This window comes from Periplaneta americana, chromosome 11 (assembly GCF_040183065.1).
Source record: "Periplaneta americana isolate PAMFEO1 chromosome 11, P.americana_PAMFEO1_priV1, whole genome shotgun sequence".
Taxonomy (NCBI): Eukaryota; Metazoa; Arthropoda; class Insecta; order Blattodea; family Blattidae; genus Periplaneta; species Periplaneta americana.
In genome coordinates, this window is record NC_091127.1 from 38,153,161 (window position 1) to 38,159,576 (window position 6,416).

The 6,416-nt window shown below is 36.2% G+C and overlaps 1 non-coding gene across 1 annotated transcript; it reads left to right on the plus strand.

The window, feature by feature from the left end:
* The first annotated feature begins 3,010 nt into the window (after positions 1-3,010).
* Positions 3,011-3,086, plus strand: TRNAC-GCA (transfer RNA cysteine (anticodon GCA)). The gene has a single exon. It is a non-coding gene; the product is annotated as a tRNA-Cys (tRNA).
* Positions 3,087-6,416: the final 3,330 nt, after the last annotated feature.

The following is a 6,416-nucleotide window of genomic DNA, read 5'->3' on the forward strand; positions in this document are numbered from 1 at the left end:
TCCATTTCATTGAAATCAGAAACTATGACTAAGCTGCCAAAAATTAACACAAATAACGCAGAAAACAGTGTAATCACGTTTCTTTCTCCCACTCGACCTTTAATAAATACCGCTGAGCTCTTGGTATTTTTCAACATTGATTTTTATCGTAATTGATTCCTACTGGGAGGGTTATGTATTCCAATTGTACAAGGACATCATTTTACTTTTACTTCAATTTTTATTGTACCTTAGTTTTTGAATGTACCTCACTCCCACCCCCTCTACTTCCAACTATTCTCCTCACAGAACCAAGCGTATACAGTCAAAGTCGCCTTAAGGTCGTAGTAAACACAAACAGCATTGAGTTAGTGAGTATAGTACGTTCCAGAAATATGTTCTCGTTTTCCAGTGACGAAAGAGCTTTCAATATTGAATCACATTTTTGCACAGGTACTGTCGTCCGCTTGCCTACGTCGCATCCCGATTTCCCTCACCCGCAACTGTTTAAAATAACTTAAATAAATGTAATTAACTGTCACGTGATTTCCCCCCTTTCTACGATCCTGCGAAATAACCACTTGGACGGACAGTAGATAGCATGTCTGAGTACCGGTAATGTTATCTGTGGGGGTCGGACAGAGGTGAAGACTGAATTTACAGTACGTAAGGTATATAACAGGTATAGAATTATTTCAACATGAGTTACTAGTACGAAGGACGAAACTGGTAATTGAAATTAGGTACAATAGTCCACAGTGCGATAATATGCACAAAAGAACTGAAGCCTGTATCGAAATGAACGGCCACCATTTAAAAAAATGTGTTTAAATATCCATATTATGATTATTTTTCAATTTAACTTCATTCTCTATATTGTACGCTAATGTGCTGTAGACAGTATAATATACACTGCATAATGAATACGTTCGCATGGATAACTCAGTTCGTGAGTAAAAACACTTATTGTTAATACTGTACTGTATTTTGATTAAACAGAAACCTAATGAAAATTATTAAATTCAAAATTACGATATCTCCTAGTTTACGTAAATGGATGAACTACTTTTCTTCCCTCCTATACCCAGTAAAGTAATTTGTTTGTATTTTACGCCAGAATCATCGAACTTCAATCGTGGAAGGGGGTAGTAAAGGGTGTTTCCGGCTCTGAACCATTAATCCAAAGGTATAGCCAGGTTAATATTAAAAATGTTAGTAAAAATAAAATGATGTTCCTGTATAAACTTTAGTTATCGGGAGAATTTTAAGAACACTTATTTTGCAAAAGTTAACCTTTCTGTATAGAGAATCCTGTGACAGTCAGATGTTATAATTTGTTCATGAGAAAATGTACACTTGATACCACTTCATAACAATTAATTGAAACTAGTTTAAGCACTCTGTCATGCACAAAGGATGTAATCGGAAGTGAATATTAAATTTATCTGGCGTCTACCTCTCATCTTTATTAAACTACAGCTGAAAGCAAATTAGAAAACCTTAAGCGGATGGAAAGCTGGTTCTAATATTGTATTATTGTAGTGTGAAGATTCATTCCAGACTCATATTTACCAGTGACTCTTCTCTCTTATAATCCCTAAGTTTAAAGGAAAATATTTGAATGAAAATTACGTAAATTTCCAATCTGACATTTGCCTTTATGACTAAGGGAAACCATGAAAAACTCCAGTCAGACTGGTCGGCAACAGAGTTTGAACCCGTGACCTCCCGAATGCGAGTATCAAATTCTACCGTTTGAGCCAACTCGCTCGGTTGTGCATCATTGTTTATGTAAAGAATAAAATGAAAATTAATGTGGCATATAAGTATTATTTTATAAAAACACAGGAAACGAATATGGGTAAATTATGAGCGCAGAAACAGCTCAACTTCAGTGAGCTCAATGGTGAAATATTTATTTTCACTCTATACAGTATGTGCTGTATTGTTGGTCCAGTAAAAATACTGTAAATGGAATGGTAGTCTGTAAATGGAATGGTAGTCTGTATAGCTCAATTGATGAATTGTATATACTGTAAACTGTATAGTAGTCTGTATAGCTCAACTGATGAATTGTTTATGATTATAAATTGAATTAATCTACTTGATATTAATTTCACAAATTTGTATAGCTTAATGAAAGTATGCTTGTAAGGCCTATGTTTGTATAGTTTTGGCCGATGAATTGTATATGCTTTAAATTGAATAGTAATCTGTATAGCTCTATTGATAAATTGTTTGTGTTTGTAATTTGAAGTATGATATGTATTACCAATTTATATATATCACAACTGATTGAATTGTTTATGCCTTAAATTTAATTAACTTACTTGTTTTGTATTATACATATAGGTCAACACTGATGAATGATCGTTTGCGTTTGTAAATTTAACAATCTGATTGGCTATGTATTGTATATTTTTAGTAGAGCCATCGACGTAGCTCAGTCGGCACACTCGCTGGGCTGCTGATCCGGAGCTGCGTTCGGGCTTGGGTTGGATCCCCCTTTGGTCTCATTTAATGGTTTATTCCGAGGTTTTCCCTAGCCGTGGAACTGAAGCCGGATGGTCTATGGCGAGTCCTCGGCATCAACCCCTTTGATTTGATTACCTGGTTGGGTTTTTCCTAGATTTTCTCCAACCAAAAGGCAAATGCCGGATAATCTTTTGGCGAATCCTCGGACCTCATCTCATCATTGTAGAAAATTACTAAATTGTAAAACTGTAAAAATTGTAAAATACTGTAAAAATTTGTAAAAATTGTAATTGTAATATTGTAAAATTTTGACTTGTTCCACATCTTAAAGCTTCATTGCTCATGTAAGATCTATGGAATATAATAAATGAATGAATGAATGAATGAATGAAATACTGATCTTTACGACAAAATTCTTAAAAATACTATTATGTTCTGTAGACAAAAAGAAACTGAAGTGTATAAAATTAGAGTATTTTATGTGGACCAAATGAAGTTTAAATAATCAAGTTATACAATATTTCGACAGAGGTTCGGCCGGCGCCGTGAATCGTGTCCCGGCATGGCTCAGTTGGTAAGAGCGCTCAGCGCGCAGAGCTGAGAGGTCCTGGGTTCGATTCCCGGTGCCGGTACGAATTTTTCTCGTATTTCATAGTAATAATTTCGACAGAATATCAAGTTCTCTATGCATAAAGATCTATTTCAATCGTACCTCAGTCCTCATATAGTATTACATCCATCTAGAGAAACTATAATTTCAAATAGTGAAGGAATTATCCAAATCGGTTAATTAGCTTCCGAAATTACTTCATACAAACGCACAAACATTCTCTGTATATTAATATTGATGTTTGTGCAGTTGAGAGGGACGGAGCAACTTCATCCAATCTGGTCCAACATAAGTACCATTCCAATTAACGCTAGGATTTAAACCCGAGATCATGGAACAATGAATCCACGCTCTAACACTGAGTACTGGAGGAAGGGTAGGCACGTTTACCGCGTAGTTTCTGGGAGCAACCAGTTTACGTTTCAATCGGCCATGTGTCACGACCCTTTTCAGCTTCATTTCAGCGCTCACAGCCAGGCCTATGTTGTCAATTGCTGCTAGAAGTGGAACTGCTGTCCTTGCTATTGGCTACCAGCAAGAGTGGGAAGAAACTGACGAGAATACTAATCTCGTTACGTAGAAACTGTTGTTGCGCTTGGAGAATAGCCTGACGTTCACTTTCCTCTCTCTTTCTCTCTTCTGCGATTTTGTTTTTCCTAGAGAGAGTACTTGGAATTCAGAAAGACGTTCTCAAACATTGACTTTGCAGAAATCTACAGTCTTTGTATACTCGCAGGGCAGATAAATTATGCTGAAGTTATTTAAAATAATGCGCCTAAATGTCAGTTCGTAATACACACATCAAAAAAGTATTGCATCACTTCTCTAAGTGTCGTTAGTATTCTCCTATATTGACTGTTTATACATCAGTCCCTTGAACTGTCTCTAAGCATAAACAAACCTGCACTGCATCCTACTTTTCGAAAACAAAATAACATCAAAGCATAAAGAGATTATCAGTTGAAGTCGTAATATTGGAAAGGAAGCATTACAGACTTGTTCTGATCACTCTGTGGACGTTACTCAGTTACTGCTATGGCAAAAAGACAAATCCCGACATTTGACCGTGTCCGCATAGTCACACCACAGTCTAATACAGAGGTCTCCAAAAGGCGTATCGTCATTCGTGCTCTCGATGCTGCCTGCCGAACACAGTGTGCTGTAAGACTAGAGAAGGGGAAGAGACTCGTACCACAACAGATGGAAGTGGTCAGTGGGGGAATCGCGGCAACGATCTGCTTATGTTTACAAATAATAACATCAAAAGAATAAGAAATATCATACGTTTGTATATTATTTTGACATACTATGAAGCTGAGCCCCATCCTTGCTATTGGCACAAGCCATTGCAAATTCAACCTCTTCTGTTCTATGGTGCCTTTCAGTGCCTGGAAAAGATCTTCTCCAATTGTATTTTGTAATTACATCTAGAAGACATTCAGAGTGGGCGTATACTGGTTAAAGGGTTTGGGCTACCGCTGACCCTATTATTACACAAAATATATCTAACAATTACTTTAATTTTAATTACTATGGTAAAACTAATAATACAAAATTATTACATTATGTTATATTATAAACCTTTTCTTTTGTAATTTCCTTGGGCTAACGCTGGTAGTCCCGGTAGCCCGCAAAATACGCCCCTGATTCAGACACAGTAAATGTTCATTAACTCCTCGGATGAAAATGGCTAGGTGAACTTTTTCATTTCTATCTGTGCTTTCGTCCAATGCAAATGAGTAAGCTACAAACTGGTTAATTGTGGTTTCGACTTCAGATTCAATTACATTTACAATCTTGAAATTCCTTCTCTGAACTGTAATTAGAAACAATTTAATTTTCTTAAACTTTCGACTTTGTTCTGGACACAGTATTTTAGTACCGGTAGCGTTCTGTATGCACGATTTTATAAATGATGCTTCTGTAAAGGGCTTCCTTGATTTTCCAATATTCCAACCTAGAACATAGCTAGCAAGAAGCTTTTTTTTGTTTAAGACTGAGGACACGTGTGTGATTTGTGTTTGTATTTTCTTGTTTTATATTTATCAAAATATTTGTAGGCCTAAGAATTTCACCTAAAATTAAACAAATAACTATAAGTATGTCATGCGGAACTGAGTGTAAACGTAGTTTAATATACTGATTATTATGTATAACCAACACTTATAGAGATAGACCCAGAATAAATTATTTTCACATGTCCAACATGCCTGTAATTATACGATGTTCTTTGTGAAGAGTCGAGTATTGACGTCGCATGTTGAATTTTAACACACCCTTAAGATTTTTCGAACAAATTAAGCATTTCACATTCTTCCCACTAATACAAACAACTTCTCTTCTTCTTCAACCTTGAATGTACTACGTCCATGATTAGAAGACATTGTGAAACGGTGGAACACGCCGACCAATACAGTGATAATGGCAGTCCGCCACTGCTCTTCGTTTGCGCATAAACATTGAGTACAGTACAGGTGGGGATGGGTGAGGTGGAGCGCGCTCATTACGTACTGGCTTCGGTTCCTTTCAGGGGCTTACTCGCGAGTACGGTTTTGGAGACGTCTGGTCTAATATGTACAGTCACGAAGCTTGGGATGATTTTTTGCAATTCTCGCGATAGTTGCTAGCCGCTTCGAGCGCTGTGAATACTAGGAACAATAGACTGTGTCACTGCCATCGTGATCTAATACAGGCCGTAAGACAGACCATGTAACTCGCTGAACCCGATCACGAAGGGCGGCGTTTCAACCATATAAATTATTTGGAATGCATAAAGAGTAACATATATTTGTCTAAAATGTAGTGTAATTGCATTAATAAAATTTAAAACAATGATTATGGGACATTTCAGACATAATTCACTTGCGAGTTAAGGTGTAATATTATTTTTGGTGTGAAAATTACGTTGTTCGTATGTGTAATATTGCGAAATTCTTGTACATTCATTTATGCACTATTCAATAATTTTCAGTTGCACCGCACGGATATTTAGATATGTTGAAATTATAGGTTATGTTTACTGTCCCAGTTACCCCTTTCTGTCTAATTTTAGTGGTCTCCAATGCCCTGCCATTAATATGGTAATTATGGGTTATGTTTACTATATTTAACTTATATTCCTAAATTTGCAATTATACATTACAATAATTAAGCATAATGTCATGTATGATACCCCGGACATTCAATTTGTCTGTATTTTAATATTACAATTGAGTACTGAATTGTTGTATTTATCTACTACCCTAGAGACGAAGTAACACAATCGTACGTACACTAATTTCATAGGAGTGGTATGATAAATTTTCTATCAACAATTAAGAAAGGTGGATGTGCTACAGTAAAATCACAATAT